Here is a 17,907-nt window from a genome sequence, read left to right as displayed (position 1 = left end):
CATGGGAAAACCACTTAAACTCCATTTGTTTCAGTTTGATCATCTGTAAAATAGTGTAATAATAATGCCTATCTCCTGGGGTCATTGTGATGATCAAATTAAATAATTGTAAAATGTTGAGTACAGCGTCTGGCACATATTTAGCGCTATATAGATGGTAGGTTACTACTACTACTACTACTGCTGCTCTCTATCTATCTATCTATCTATCTATCTATCTATCTATCTATCCATCTATCCATCTATTTATCTAATGTAAATAGTATATAAATGCTACAAGACACAAAGATGCACCACACAGGACTTGGAGTTTTACAACTCTCATTCTAGTAGGTCTCAGTTCCCAGAGACTGAGTACTACCACATGGTTACATTCAAAATTCTTACAGGGTATGAGGAATAAACCTGTTTGGTAGAACTCTACTTTCTTAATGACCACTCTAGCTCTTGAGCCCCCATCCAATATGTTTTCTATCTGCACAACCAGCCATTCATAATAATGGCACTTTTAGATATTAAATATAATCATTTACTTAATATGATAATAATCAAAATAGGATCTTTTGCTGTTTTGTTTTAGTATAATCAAGTACCTCTGATTGAATCTTGCCTTTATCAATCAAAAGTCTTTACAAGGAGTAAAGTACAGAAACAAGAATTTCTTTAACTAGGAACAGTGTATGTATTTGTATTGTTAATTATTTTAATGTGATTAAAGATCTTTCCCACCCATTGATTGGCCTGCCCACCATGGGAAGTTTGATTAGGGGAGTTGTTTTGTAGGAGGGTCCCAAGTACCTTTTGTTTTTCTATGGAGGCACTGGGTCTAAGGGTTGTGATGCCCTCTGACTCTAAAAAAGGCATAAATATTCTGAGGTTTTACTTTGGGACTTAGTTTTTGGTAAGAAGGTTTGAGTGCCAGATGAGGACTCTGGGAAGCAGCTAAGGAGGACCTTCCCACTTCCTCTCTGCCCCCACTTTGAGAACCCAGATGTCACACTTCCCTCTCTGGTAACTATGGTCAGACAGTTGGGGTCCAATTGTCTGTTGAGTTCAGGCAGAGGAAGCCATGTCTGTTAACTTTTTGATTTCTCTGTATATTCTTTGAAATTCAGGGTGCTGACTCCCTGATCTAACTGAATGATATATGTGCTTAATTAAAGGAATGATGCATGTGCTTGGTTAAAGTGATTATTAACCCCTCAAAAGTTGCCTTTCCTTTCATGAATGCAAATCTAAGAACCTATGATAGCAGGCCCCTCTGTGAATGTTGGGGTGCTTATATTACACTTAATAATAATGCAAACATACTATAGATACTAACATATTAAGACAAATACATAAATAATGAAACATATCAAAATACAAGTAGCACACATCTAGATTACACTCTTCTACCAATGCATTCAATGAACTGTGGTGAAGAGGAGCACTCACTTAAAAGGATATGGCATGGAAATACATGAGGGAGGAAAACACATTTGGAAAACTCAAAAATCTCTATTATAGGCTTCAATGTCACTGGTACTTTCAGGAACAATTATAATATATGAACTGGTTTTGATGGGGTGCTTGGGTATTTGTGGTTGGACCCTACTTTCAAGATCACATTTCTCCTTAGTTTCAAAAGACTATCCCTGACAGTTTTCTCCCTAGCCCAAGGATATCATGGCTAGCAATAATCCAGTAAAACAAACTATCTTGCCCTGTTACAAGAACAAGCTGACCTCTGTAGAATTTCTCTTGAATGAACAGGACTATCTTGTACCAGTAGAATTATCATGTATTGATTCCCACAGTTATCTTATACAATTCAGAAGTCAAGCTATAGATGTGAACTCCTGAAGCTATCTTGCTAAAGACATAAACAGACCAAAAATAAACCCCGTAGGAACCTCTATTACCCTCTTTCCAGTAGTGAATGACATCTGTGACCAATTAGATGTTATCATCCAATTAACATATCTGCCATATAATCCATGACCTTTCCTATATGAGCTTTAGTATTATTCTTGTTAAGCTGCAAGTTCCTTAAGGAGCTCTGCCTGCCATATTGGTGTTACAATAAACCTTTGCCAACTTGACTTAAAAAATGCTTGAGTCTGTGAATTCATTCCAGACAACCCTCTCCTGTACTTCAGCCCTCAGCTGACTGTTGATTCTTGTGTCTTTAGATGTTAGAAATCCTCTAGTTTTGTTTGTGGTTTTTTTCTATTCCAAAATAGCCTTTATAAGTTTTTTTCAATTATTCATTACCCTTGTGTGTGTGTGTGGTTTGTCCTTAATTCTTGAAGAGGACCATGACATGAGGAAGATGATGACATGACTTGCAATTGACTTTGATTTGAGGGAGGGAGGGTTATGTATGGTCACCAACCTCACTTTCTTCTCCAGAGTCATCTGGGTCCAGTGGCCAGATACACAAAGGGTATTTGGAAAGTGTTAACTCTTAATAGGAACCCAATAATTATCTTCAAGCTAGACAACTTCCAAACTCATCAAACTGGCTATTTTTGGACTTTACAGACCACCCCAGCCAGCCATCACTCACTTGGATGTTATATTCAATCGGAATGACTGAACAGCCACCCTGATCCTCTCACCCCAACACCATCTACCAGGAACCAGCCCTTAGGCAAAGCTTCACCTTTCTCCCACTCTAGGTGGAGCCAATGGGCAATAGCTGGCATTGGAGCTCTTGGCCCAGGATGGCAATTCATCAATCAGTCAGGAATCATTCAGCTGAAGGCTCCTTCCAGGTGACTGACTCCTGCTGCTTGCCTTACTCTAAAAGAGCAACTTTTCAGCATCCCTTTCTACCCCTTTCCTCACAGTCTTCATGGGAATCACCTGATTTTTCACTCTTACTGTTGCTGTTACTGACTTCCCCTGCTCATTCCTGTCACCCTCTCATTCATTTAAATGAGAGCCAGCTGAGTTTCAGTAACTTGCCCTTTACTTATGAAGTCGTAACTTCCCATATTTCTCCCATCAAACATACAGTTCTATTTTAATCACACCTGTCTCCAAATGTTTATGATTCTCATGTTTGAATTTTGCCTTCTTTAATCATAAAACATTTCTATGCAAATTAGTGTAGGGACCCATCATGCATCTGCAACTCTCCCACAAAGCAGTGGAATGTCTCTTTGGTACCCTTCACATTCATATTTCCTTAATTTTTAATAAGTAAATGATCTTTCTCTGCCTATGTACATGATCAATCTGTTTCCACACAAGGGAGGCATCACTCCATATTATTAACAAAGAAAATCCAAGTCCACAAATCATTTTCTCCCCAACTGTCCAATAGCTCATCTGAAAGTCATGCTTCTTCACACTATAGAGGGAGAGGATGAACATGAGTACTGAGAATTTTGGGGAAATGCTTTCTCTCCAGATAAAGAAACAATAGAGGCCAAAGAAACAGATGTATGGGGTTGTGTTAATCAAAACCCTCAAGCTGTATTTTATTCACCTCCTTACTGGCTACATCAGGTTGAGCCAGACTGATTCTACCTTGAAGGAGGCCTCCACTTTCTTAGAATTACTAACTACATAGAAATGCATTATCTTATAGGAAGATCTCATCCAATCTTTATCAGCTTCTGTGCCTTGGAGACGTTCATACTCTCCTCTCTCTTCCTCTATATCCCCTCAGCTTCTGAATATTGCTAAACTAACTACTTCCACCAAGTGGGCCTAAAGAGCTATGAGAACCCCGTCTGTAGACTAAGGAGGTGAAGCTACTACCAGTCAGAGCAGCCTTCCTTGGCATGCCAATAAATCTTTTTTCTTTTCAGTTTTTCCTACTCAAGTTATTTGATCCCAATTAGTAAAACTAGCTGGTAGATGACATTCTCCCTGAACTCTCCAGGAACATAGGCTGAGAAAACTCCCCCAACAGTGCACATATTTTCCCAGTATATTAAATGAAGTTCTTTTCCTATTCATATTGGATATCAAAATGCTTTTCCCCCCATTACAGTGGAAATTTCTATTTTTTAACTATAAATATATTTTTCTTCCTTTACCTGAAAATACTTTTTTTCCTGTGACCCTTTCATTATTAATTGTTTCATATGAAAATGACCCTAAAGAGACAGTGTACTTTAACATGTATGTATAATTTATAAATAAAAATTCACATGTCAGGGTTACAAAGTCAACTATTTTCTTACTTGTAGGGGTATGTGTCAAAAACATTTGGAGTCCACTCATCTAATCCAAACTCTGTTTTTTTAAAATGAGGAAACTAGGGCCCTGAGAATTAAGGTGGTTTCCCTAATGAATATGATGAGCCAGTCCTTCCCAATGGGATAAAACTGAGTTTCATGGATGTTATTTGTCTATTCGCTTGTGCGAACTCCTTGGGGAGGACAGAGTGCTAACCAAGAAGCCAGAGAACATGGAGGAAAGTCCTATGCTGCAGATATGGTATCTGATGATTGAATTTCCTCTTGGTTGGTGGTAAGAAAGTGAGAATCTAACTTCTATCAGTGAAACATAGCTGTTTTTTTTTTCCTTTGCTACCCTCTTTGCACTGCTGCTCTACTTTCTAAACCACATAACCAGAGATATTGCTCTGGAATAATTTAGTCACATGGTTTAGCTTTTTCTGTGACCCCATAACCTCATCTGCAGCCTGGACATTTTTCACTGTGTTGCTTCATACTTACCTTGCCCTTTCTTTTTTCTACCTCTTGCTTTAGGAATTAGAATCAGATCAAGGCCACATTGTCCCTGGAAAGTGCATGTGAATGGACTGCCTTGTTCCACTAACCACTTTTGTGATCCCAGACCAAAAAACTCTTGTGTGTGACCTCTCCATTAGAATGTAAGCTAAGCTCCTTGAGGGCAAAAACTCTATTTTTCATTTGTATTCCTAGAATTTATCTCAGTTTTTGCCACATAGTAGGTGATTATTATGTGCTTTCACATCAACTCATTTATAGTCTCTTATTTCTTCTTACACCCCTTCATGTGCATTAGTTATCATATTCCTTTATGAGAGAAGAAGCCAATTGAGAGCAGACCCAGGATACCCTCTGGGATTAGGGTTTCAGGCCAGTTCTTTCCTGATCCCTGGTTGTAAGTACTCTTTCACTGAAGCAGAGTGCAGCTCTTAAAGCTGTAAAAGATAACTCAGAAGAGACTTCAAACTAATTTGTTGTTGCTGGAAGAAGTCACTCCTGGGTTGATTTGCTTACAGTTCATTCTGACTATTAGCCCTTCCAAATAGCTAAGCTCTTCTTTGGAGGTGTACAGTCTATTGCTAGACCCAAAATTAAAGTATTTCTGGATTTAAAAAAAGTTATTTCTGTCATTTATGGACCTTCAGACAACTCTCCCTCTTCTCCAGTAAGTTCATTATCTCTTAATAGTCTGTCATAGTCTCTGCAGAGAAATCAAGGCCACCTTCAAGCTATGATGAGTCATTGAGAAAGACCTGAGTGGACAAAATTGGAAAGTTGCACTGATAATGCAATAAGAGAAGGAGAGAGAGGTGAAGAACAGAAGGGCAAACTGGGCTGTATAATAAGAGCATAGGATGAAAGAGTGGACCTGTGATTTCATTGGTGAAGATAAGTCTGGATGAGGAAACTCTCTCTGCCAGTGCAGGTTTGGCATTTTTGTACAAGTTACAGTCATAGAGGACTACTAGGGGCACCTAGAGGTAAATGAAGTGATTTGTGCAGTGATTTGCTGTCATACAGCCAGTTTGTGTCAGAGGGGGTTTTCCGATTCTCATTTGATCTTTGGACATCTCTGCCATTATGATGAAAAATTATTAACTGACATTTACACAATGATATAAGATATATAATGTGAACACTCAAATTTATCCAACTATGCTTATTGATGTAACTGTGCCCTCTAACAATTCAGATCTGAACCCACACAAACTTGCCTGTCCTAAGTCTGAACCCCATCAAACAGATGGATGAAAAAGTGCTTATTAAGTACTTATTATGTGCAAAGGACTGTCCTAGGTGCTGGGTTGATGTTCCGCTATGTCTGACTCGCTACGACTCACTTGGGGTTTTCTTGGCAAAGATTTTGGAGTGGTTTGCTCTTTCCTTCTCCAGTTCATTTTACAGGGAAAGAAACTGAGGCAAACAGAGTTAAGTGACTGCCCAGGGTCACACATCTAGTAAATGACTAAGGACAGATTTTTAACTCAGGAGTGTATGTCTCCCTGACTCTAGGGTTGGGATTCTATTCACTGTATAACCTAGATACCCAAGTGTGGGGAATACAAATAGAAAAGCAGAGACAGTTGCTGTTCTCAAGGAGCTTCCATTCTAATCAGAGAGACAACACATAAAGACCTGTGGTCCTTGATAATAGTCTCCCCTTCCTTCTTTCAATCCCCAAGTTCTACGAAGTGACCAGACTGCAATTTATAGCTATGTGTCTCTTAATCCAACACAGAAAAATTAAGGAGTCTATCATTTAACATTCTTGTACTTTCCATAGGGTTTTGAAAAGAATGAAATTTGGAATGTTACAGTGACCTAGATGGTTAGATATTGCATTAATCTGCAATAACTATTTTTCTCTTACTTCTATGATGCTAATCGTTTTTCCCCCAATCCATCACTGAGTACAAAACAACCAGAAATTGGGGTTATCAAAACCCACAGTTAAGAACAATTTAAGCAATTTATTTAGATCCTAAAACTTCCACTCGCGAAAAATTGTAGGCCAGTAATTACTGAGGGAAAAATCTAATTGTTTCCCTAAATAAGACATTTTAGGAAGTGATTTTGTTTCTCCTTCTTCCAGAGTCTCCAAATGCTTCATAGTTTGTTGATTAAATAATGAAAAGTCATTAGAAAAAGAACAACTGATAATACTAATATGCAGTGAAAAGAAGGTAGGTTACACTTCAGCTTTGGTAAATATAAGCCTATAGCAGCATGTGACTTACAAACCTTATTATTTCAATCATTTTCTATTGAGAGTAATGTATGAACTGATTACCAAATGGACATTGTAGATAGGTAATCACAGCTTATGAGGAATGATCATTTGCAATTCAAATTTTTTTTGGAATAGCCCTGCAAGCAGCTGATTTTTTTGACTGAGTTTGGCCAAAATACCTCTTGCAAAATCACTTCAGTATTTTCAAAAGTCACTTTTACCAATTTTATTGAATGTCTACTATATGTAATATCCTATCTCAGACTTCTTACACAATTCTTGAAGATCAGCTCATCTTAGCACCACTTGAGCAACATGATCATCTTTGACTCTTAGTTCAAAAGGCAACATTGATCTTCAAAATATTCATACGGTCAAACTTCAGTGGTAAAATCCTTCCTCTATTTCTCTGGCTGAAGTCTGAAAACACCCTTAATTGGCAAAACAGTTATTTGCAGTTAAATGGGTCTTTAGTTCAGCAAACAAGACCAGTAAGCAAGTCATTAATTTTCTGATCAGCAATGTTGACCTGGCTCTTTGTACCCTAATATGGTAAACTAACCAAACATTCTCCTGTGGAGAATGATGACTTTAACATGAACGTTTACTCTGACCTAGTCTATTTTTGCTAAATGCTGCTTGTCATTAGAGCCCATTTAATGGATCCCTGCTAAAAACGACTCTGCTTATCTTAATTAGGCAATTGTATAAGCAACTAGGTAAAAGTACACAAATCCCCAATTGTTCAGGCTATCTAAACTAATGAAGATCTGGGGCAATCTAGGTCCTTATGTTGGAAATGGATGGTGTACAAACTAAAAGTTCCAGGAAATGATGATGATGGTTTTGTCAATATGGAAGTAAATTCAATATTGTGTCAATTGATGTACACCTAGCAAAAATGCAAAGAAGAGAACGCTAATGTTGGTGGAGAATATGTAAACTAGATGAATTAATGTGAACACATTTCCCTCCTTTTTATCAAGATTTAATCTGTGAAGCCTTGTAAAAGGACAAGAGACTCATTATGATGTTCCTGACTTCAGAAGGGAAGGCTTTTTTTTTTCTTTTTGCAGCTACCTAAATGAGCTTCTGTGAAGTGCCAACTGCTTATCTCTTTGTGACAGTACAGTACAGTACAGTTCTTGGTTCTTTCTATCCTCTGTTTTCTGTACCCCTCTCTCACATTTCTTAGATAGTTAAGTGGCAGAGGGAGAGAGCTTTGGACTTAGAGTCTGAAAAACCTGAGTTTAAATCCTGCCTCAAATACTTATACTCAGATACTTGTGACCCCTGGCCAAACTTCTATTTGCTACCATTTTCTCATCTATAAAATGGGGGATCATAATAGCATCTATTGAGGTGCATACAGTACATGGTGCCCTAAGGGTTGCTTTTGACAGTACTTTGTAAAGCCGCTTCTGAGTGGGGTTGGGATTTATTCTGTAACTTGAAGGCATCCTAAAGTCCTTCTGCCTTTTTCTTGAAATACCAGAAAACTTTTTTACCTGTACCAAAAGAATTGCTTTTGTCCCCCTTATCCTTAATCTTTAAACTGTGTCGCCCTTATACTTAATCTTTAATTAATAAGAAAATCATAAAAATCTTCCGGTCCTTAATCTTTAACCATCATAAGATCCTAAAAATCCATAGGCTATATAGGTTTCTGTCTATATAAGTTTAGTTCCCCAAATATCAATACCTTTGACTCAGCCCCGTGGCTACAATAAAAGGTACATGATTTTTTATTTTCATGTAAATAAAAGCAGCTCTCGATGGCCAAGAGAATGTAAGTGAATTCTTTCACACATCAACTGTTGTCCTGACTTTGACCTCAACACTACCTCCCAGGGTGGTTATGAGAATCAAATGTTGCTATTTGTCCTTCATTCTCAGAGAGGATCATGACATCAGGAAGGTGATGCCATGACATGCAGGTGAATTGGATTTGAGGGACAAGGGCTGTGCTGTCACCAGTCTCACTTTCTCCTCCTGAGCCATCTGGGTCCAGTGACAAGACATAGATCAGTATGGCTAGAATATTTGTAAGGTGCTTTGTAAAATTTAAAGTTTTACATAAATGCTAGTTGGCTATTTATTAATCCCTTGGCTAGTCTTTTAATAAGCTTTGCAGCAGGTCCCAGGGTCTTCAGGCTGTTAATCCCCTTTCTTTGAGTAGCTAAACTACGTTCAACCCCAACTCAAAATCTCTGTTCTTACTAATTTGTCAGCTGGCTGTTGGACAGCATGTGGTTAAATTAATTATACTAAATGATCAGAAGAAGAACAGACCATGAGTTAATATAGTGATCCTGCCAAAGGTATTTATATTTTAAAAGAGACTTCCAAATAATGAAATTTTAGACCATAGCTCCAACCAGTGGGAGGATATTTTAGGACCCAAGGTCCTTTTTTGTGTCCTTCAAATCAAATCACATCCTCTAGTTATTTTCTATAGGTAAACACCTGCTAGTCCCAATATAGCTAGCCCTGCTTAAGCACTTCTGATGCCAATGGGAACCTCATCTTCTAGTGCTCCTCCTACCTGTGGTTACTGCTCATTTTCTCTGAAAATCAACATTGGCAGCATGCTTGACTATATGTAGGTTACCGATCACACCTGCAATGTAACACAAAGAGATCAATTATGGCAATTATCCAGATAAATTAGGCTATCCTGCATTGAGGCAAAAATAATTTAAAAAGAAATTCTCAGTTTAGCTACTAATACTTAGCAGATTCTCGCTGTCATCACTCACTTCTTTCAAATTCAGCCCTCGGGTCACTCAGTAAGCCATCTAAGCCAGCCTATGGTAAGATTATTCTATTTTATTGTATTCCACAAACTCGTGGGAAGAATCTGGTATGGATCCAGCACTGTGCAACATGGCCTATGCATACTTACATAATATCTCCATGGGCTGTTTTAAAAAATTGTTTCCATCAAATAACAAAGGCCTGTTTGCTGAAAATGAAGCTCTGCCTCTTGGACCCCATATGCTACACAAATTCCATCTTTGGTTGTCATTGGGTTGGTGTATTTTGAAAGCATAGCCATACCCCTCACCAAGTATAGAAAAATAGTATCTCTATGAAAATTGACCAATCTCCTAAAATATTGACACATATCTGTGCTGTATTTAACACCAATCAATCAAACATATTTATTGAATATTTGCTCTGTATAATAGTTTGTGATCAGTATTAGTTTTACAAAGAAGTCTAAGGAATGATTCTTGGATGGGTAAGAAGGGGACTCTGAGGCTCACAGACTAGCTAGGGAAGCCAGGAAAATACATGAAAAGAGAAACAAAAAATGGCAGAGAGCAGGTGCCACTCCCAACTGGAGGCAAGGGTATAATTTGTTCATCTGGAAAATATAGATGTTCTCAGACTCAAATTTCAAGCCACTGAAGCTTCAGGAATCAGGATAGACCTATGTTTTAGGAAAACTAATTTTTGTAGCAGTGTGATTAGAGAAAGGAGAAACTGGAAGCAAGAAAACCAAGTAGGTAGCTATTGCAATAGTCCAGGGGAGTGGTAATAATGGCTTGAACTAGGATAATTAATTTGCTAACAGCAACAAGGGAATGGGTACGAGAAACGTTTTAGCAGTAAAACTGACAGGACTTGGTAACTGACTAGATATTCAGTAAATACTTATTATTTCATACTTGCTATGTGCAAAGCACAATGGAAGAAAGCTGGTTCAAATTGCATCAAAAACCCCAATTCGATTCCGATTCCATTTAACAACTTTGTCCCTCTTCTCCTTATAGCCAGACATATATTGCTTTGCATTTGTCAAGACAATTTTATTTGCACAGTTTTCTCTTTATGTGGGAGTTCTGGTCTCCACTATTTTTATTTGCTACTCTAATTGCTTCTCTGTGTTGCTTGAAATGGCTCAACCGTGTTTAAATTAATTTCATTTTAAAGCAAACTCCTGCCATGTACATATGACTTTGCCTTTGTTAACATAGTTCTACATTTGCCAAGTTTTAACCTTTCATCCTTAATGATATGAAAGCCCATTTATTTGCCTTAGATTTCAGTTATTAAACTCTTCTTATTTGCATTTGCCCACTCTGTTTTGAATTTCAGATGTAGAAGTCAACTGTTGGGACTGATTTCTTGCTTTTGTAATATTGAAAAGAGCAGTACATTCCAACTCCCTCCTGATACTACTGTTTAATATATTTTGATTTCAAGTTTAATTTGTAAAAACATTCCTAACCTTTTCAGGTCCTTTTTACTATTTTTTTGAGCAAATATAGAAATCAAGTAAATAGCATATCAGGGTAAAAAAGTCATGAAGCCATAGAGAAAAGTTTAAATAAGTATGTCAAGTTTCCTTTTCTTTGGTAGCCAAAATAGTTCTTCCAATTATTCATCTGAATCCCCCAAAGAACCACCCTATTGCTTATATGAACATATGAAGTATTGTTTGTATTAGCATGCCCATCTGTTCTCTCAATACTAAAATGGATATTCAGAGTACAAATGGATTTAAACAAATGATTGGGAATTGTAGAACTTGAATATAAAAAGCAATTTATATGAAACTTTCACTATCACTATCTATAGGCTCAGACATCCCTATCTACGACTCTCTTGAATGACGCTGGATCTTTAAAGATTAAGTGAGATAGCATATTCATAGTGTTTTGCAAAACTATATAAATTCTAGCTGCAATTCTATTCTTACTAATTATTAAAAATATAGGAGCCAGTGATGAAATAGAACTTTCAAGGCAATAGAGAGTACCTAGTTCATAAACTCTTTCTTTGTGTGGAAGGGAATCCTATCTTAACACTCAGTATCATGATGAAGGCCTGACCAATCACTTTAAGGAAATCAAATGGTGAGTTCTAGAAAACCTAAACCATTTTAAAAAAATGCTCTAATTTGTTTGTGAGATAAGCAATGGTAGTTTGACTTTCAATTGATGAATAAATCCTTGTTGCCTGGGACTTCCATCTCATTGTACAGGTCACATGATAGAATCCCAGATCACTAGAACTAGAAGGGACCTCAGTGATCACCTGATCCAGCCACTCCATTTTATAGATGAGGGAACTGAGGCTCAGAGAAACCATGTGCCATGCCTAACGGTACAGCACTAGTTCCTAGAAGAGCTGAGACAAGCCCAGTTCCAAAATAGCAGGACAATTAGAGAATGAAAACAGTCTTCAAGGTAGGTTGGTCTTAGAGAAGAGAGAGACCAGAGACAGGGTCCAAAGTCTGGGACTTGTTACTTCGGTACAGGAATGTAGCTTGAACAAGGTGGCTAGCAGTAGGAACTGAATGGAAGGGATAGAGAGATGTTAAGAAGGAAGAAAGGATAGGACTTAACAATCAATTGTATATTAAGAGTGAAGGAGAACAGAGTCAATCACAGAAATTCAACATTGGAAGATTCCTCAAAGGTCATCTATTCTGACCTAAATAAGAATTTGTGCTGTAGCGTTACAGACATGTTCATCTTGCCTCCAAATAAAGACTTCTAGCAATGGGAACCTCATTCCCATTCCACTTTTGGAAAACTCTATTGACTGAAAGTTTTTCTTTCTATTTCTCTTCAATTTGTGTTCATTGTTCTGCCCTCTGGATTCAAGCAGATCAAGACTAGTACTTTTTTTTTTTTTACTAGTTTATAATAATTAAACTTTTAGTAGTACTTCTACTTGATAATCCTTCAAATGCTTGGAGAAAACTATTATATCCTTCAAAAGTCTCTTCATTAGGTAAATACACCAGTTCATTTGTGTTTTCCAGGCATCACATCATCCAGGATGCTTTACCATGTCTACCAAGACAACATGTTTACCAACAGCTCTACCAAGTCAACATGTCAAAACAGAACTCATCACTATCCCTCTCAAACTTTCCCCTTTCTTGCAAACTTCCCTATTACCGTTGAGGGTACCACAAGGTGGTGACATCTCAGTGACATCTTCAATTCCTCACTTGCAGTTTCTCCAATCTGTTGTTAAATCCTGAATTTTCTACTGTCCCAACATCTTTCATATATATATATATATATCCCCTTCTCACCACTCACTCACCCATCAACCCTTATTATTTCAAACCTGATCTATTGCAATAACCTGTTGATTAGTCATCCTGACTCAAGTATCTCACCACTCTAGTCAAGCCCTCCTCTCAGCTGCCACAATGATTTTCCTGAAGTGCAGGTCTGACCATGTCACTCCCCTACTCAATAAAATTCCACTGACTTCCTATTATCTCCAGGATCAAATATAAAATCCTCTATTTGGTTTTGGAAGCCCTTGTACCTTTCCTCTTTTCTTATACTTTACTCCCATCTACCTGGCAACACTGGATTCCTCAGCATTCCTGCATTTTCATTGGCTGTCCCCCATACCTGGAATGTTCTTCCTCCTTAATTCTAGGTCCTGGCTTCCCCAGCTTCATTCAAGACTTATCTCAAGTCTTTTCTTTGGCTAAAAGTCTTTCCTGCTTTCCTACTGTTAGTGCTTTATTTCCAAAATTATCAAAGCTATTAAACATGAGCCTTGCCTTTTCCTTGCTTCAGTTACCAGCCAAGTCTTCGCAGAAATAAGTAATATTGACAACATTTCCCCCAGGTTAAAAAACCCTGGAAGTGTTGTCAAGGCCCTTTTTGTTAGAGCACCTTGTTCAGGTAGAAGCACCTGTAATGTGGACTCTTGTGGACATTGGTGGAGGCAGGGAATTTAGTGTTTTATCAGTGAATAATTGAAAATGGAGTTTCTTATTAATTCTTTTCATCTGTCAGTCATTAATAGTATGCATTAAACAGTTCTCTTTAAAACTTCAAATCAATAACTGGGTCTTAGTAAATGGATGGTATCCACAGGTAAACTATAACTTAAATGGATGCTTATTTTGAATAAAATAAAACTATTTTTTTGTGTTCTACCACGTGATAGAATGTAAATAAGCTCCTTGAAGGCAGAGAGTAATTTGGTCTAGTGCCTTGCATAGTAACTGGCATAGAGTAGACCCTTGATAAATGTTTGTTGATTAATTGAACTAAGGAATTAAATTTATTCAGTCAATATTCATTCAAAAAAGAAATGAACTTCTACTACATGCTTGCTGCTACGCTAGGCTTGGTGGGAGATACAAAGAAGAAGAGATGGTCCCTGACCTCGGGTCCCTTAAAATCTTAACCTTCTTACAGTTTCAAAGCAACCTCTTCAAAAAGGAATATAAATTGGTCTCAAGCTTAAAAAAAATAATCCTCTTGGAAGAGCTCAAAAAGGATTTTGAAAATCAGAGAGGTAGAAGAAAATTTGGGATGTATGTATAGAATGATTTTACATATACACATATTAGGTAGTATACACACAGGCACACATATACGTGAATATACATATTTGTGTCTAATGGTAACCATCTTGGGGGAAAAGGAAATATACATGATAACTTTCTTATACGTTTAAAAAGAATAGCAAGTTTTACATAATAGATTTGCAGTTTCTTGCTCAATCTCTTTTAAAAAATTTGTACTCTATGTGGAAATTCTTGTTTTACTCCATAAATAAAAAATAAAATAAATATTTTAAAAAGAAAAGAATAAAGAAGAAAAAAGGACAGGATTTGTTTTTGTATGCTCAGTACTTACCACAATACCACAGTTAATAAGTGCTTTTGATATTGTACTGGATTAGATTGGATAGTATTCTCCCACTAATACAGTCTTCCCCCATTTCCACATGCTGAAATTTTCCCCCTTCCTTCAAGATCCAATTCAGGTACCATATTCTCCAGGAAGCCTTCCTTGATCTCTTCCTGTCCCTTTCCCCACTTAAAAGTGATGCCTGCCTTTTAAACCACTCATATGACTATTTAGACCTTTTGTATACACTCAGATCCTGGTTTTTCCACCAATGTCCTACAACATTGTGTCTTTATAATGTGGAGCTGACTGACCCTGAGTTCTCCAAGCTATGCCCTTAAAGTACTAACTCTAGTAGGTTCTCCAGTGCTGGTAAGGCTTCTGTTACAATCCTGGCAATAGTCTGGATCAGCTTTCTGAGTAGTCTTACCTAAGTTCACCATCAATGAGTTGCCTATTGAATGAGGACTCTTTGGCCATGGCAATCGAAGAAGCAAAGAAAATTGTGAAATGGCTTCAGTCTTCAGTAACCTCCTTCTGCAGCTCGAGTGACCATAGTGGGGGGGATGGAGTTTGCTGGTGACAGGACAGGGAGAAAGAGGTGCCAAGCATTAGATGCTGTTATTTTTAATGTATCATAACCATACATTTAATTCAGTTAATTCAACAAACATTTTGTAAGCTTCTACTCTCTGCAAGGCCTATACTAAATGCTGAGGATTCAAAGACAAAAATAAAAAACTATTCCCCATCCCACATGAAAAATCAGATGTGGCTGCTATTTAAACAATTCTGCAAAGGTTTTTTAAACCACTTTATGAAGTCTTATAAATCTATAAGATTTTAAAACTTAAAATGCACTATCTAATTGAATCATTATGTCAACCCTATGGATTAGATACTATAGATACTATTAGATATTAGACACTGTTCTTATCCTCAGATAGAGGACGAGGCTCAAATATGTCAAGTGACTTTCCCATGATCACAAGTGTTAGAGGCAGAGTTCTAACTCACATTTCTCCTGACTTGAAGCTCAGTATTTCATTTGCACATCATTATTTATCATATATTAATATTGTCTGAACTTAGTTTTATGTGTCCAAAACTTGTCTAAGTTCCCCAAAATAGATTAAATCCTGATATGCATTTCAAACTTGTCCTTTTCTTGGAGACCACCTACTGACTAAATGAAGTTAATTAGGCAAATGTCCTTATCTGGACTCTACATAATGTAACCTCACAAAGATTTATGGAGGCAGTCACCCCTTTTTCTGGCTTTCTCTGTCTCTGTTTCTCTGTCTCTGTCTCTGTCTCTGTCTCTCTCTGTCTCTGTCTCTGTCTCTGTCTCTCTCTCTCTCTGTCTCTCTCTCTCTCTCTCTGTCTCTCTCTCTCTCTCTCTCTGTGTCTCTCTCTCTGTCTCTCTCTCAAATGACCTAATAAATTTCTTTCTAAAGCTATTTTGGCTTTTAGGGTTTTTGAACAATACATTCCAATACTGTGAACTGGATTTTAAGTGTGATATCTTTGAACAAAGAAAAACAAGTTAAACACTACGGGAAGAACAAGGAATTAAATCACACCAATATTTATTTTTTGTTGTTTTTGTTTTAAAGTAGATCAGAAGACAAAATAAAGTTGCAGATTAGTGGAAGGGTAGCTCATAATTTCCCCTCAGAGAGAATAATAAAGGATTTAGTGAAGTTGGTTTCATTACGTACTGAAAGGTAATAAGGATCATCATTTGATGGAATACCAAGCGTCTTGCCTTGAAGTGATAATGATGGGCATAAATAAAAATAATTCCATGAAGGTAAGTGAAGCTTCAGGGCCTCATCTATTATAAAAAAATGTAGAAAACATTTAATTAAAACTTTACAAGTCTGTCCAAATAAATCCGTGTATGTCTTAATAATTTGGATAATTCAGTGTGATTGTGTGCCTTGGGGAGCTGGTGAAAATATGTCAAAAAATGTTATCCAGGATTATGGGGGACTGTGCTACAGGAAAAGGTTCACTATGTGTGGAATCAGAGGACTAGGGTAAAACATCACTTCTACTAATGACTCCCTGTGTGACCACAGGCAAGTCACTTCATATCACTTTCTCATTCATAAAATGAGGAGGTTGGACTACCTTGGCTTCTAGGGTTCCTTTCAGATTTATATGTTCCTATGAAAGGAAAGGGGCCTTTATTTAAGATTACTTAAACCACTAAGCTTGAGGAGTAAGATATACCTAAAAATGGGAGACCATTGGCTTAGTGGGTCGTGGACATATGACCATGACATACACTGTGACATGCTTAGGGGAGTTAGTCAAAGAAATAGGAAGATGGAGAATGAAAATAGACTCAGAATTCATTTTAGTAGGAGAGATAGGAGGCATAGATGGGAGGTCCATCAGGTATCGACAAACAAAGAATAAAAAAGCTCATTATACTTATAATGCATTCAAGATGGTAGTTCCTGTTGCAACCACTACTATACAGAATACTTTAAAGTAATGAGTGTTATTTGCCATGCAGAAGGACGGCATCATTGTGAATATATATCTAATAGATACTTTCATTATTGAACTCTTCATCCTTCCAAAAATCTAGTACAATCTCTTATGGCTGGAAGATCATTTCTGAAAAATAATATACTCTACAAGATCTCATTGGCCTTCACGCATGATATTGTATTTAAAGAGGTGCTCACTTTTCTAGTGTGAAAATTTCCATCATGGTATGTTCTTCAGAGGATTTCAACTTCAGGATTCTACACTAATTGTGTTGTCACTGAGTCATTTCAGTTGTTTCTGATTCTTTGTGACCCCTATTGTGGTTTTTTGGCTAAGAAACTCAAGTAGTTTACCATTTCCTTCTCAAGCTCATTTTATAGATTAGAAAACAGAGGCAAACAGGGTTAAGTAATTTGCCCAGGGTCATGTTAGTAAGAGTCTGATGCTAGATTTGATGAATCTCCTGACTCTAGACCCACGGGGCAGGAGCAAGGGGGAAGGGAAGTAATATTTAAGGCACTCTCCAAATTTTATGCTTCAATAGGATACATAATTCTGGAATATGGAATAGATCTAAACTAATGCCAGGTTGAATACATTAGAGTGAAATTAATTTTCTCCTGTCATGGAAATACAACCATTTTTCAGAAGAATAGATGTCAGAAGTCTACAATGTGTGAAAAAGAGAAGTAATATAAAAATATATCTTTTTGGCCTGCCTTGGAGAATGAGATGATCCCAGTAAAGAAGCTTGGGGCAGAATACAAGTTTTCTAAGCCCCTCAAATAAATGTGGATGGCAAACTTTATCTCAGTAGTATAGTCATTGAGAAAAGTAGTTTCTCTCA

The sequence above is a fragment of the Notamacropus eugenii genome, chromosome 4 (genome assembly GCF_028372415.1).
Source record: "Notamacropus eugenii isolate mMacEug1 chromosome 4, mMacEug1.pri_v2, whole genome shotgun sequence".
Taxonomy (NCBI): Eukaryota; Metazoa; Chordata; class Mammalia; order Diprotodontia; family Macropodidae; genus Notamacropus; species Notamacropus eugenii.
Note: the sequence above shows the minus strand (reverse complement) of the source record.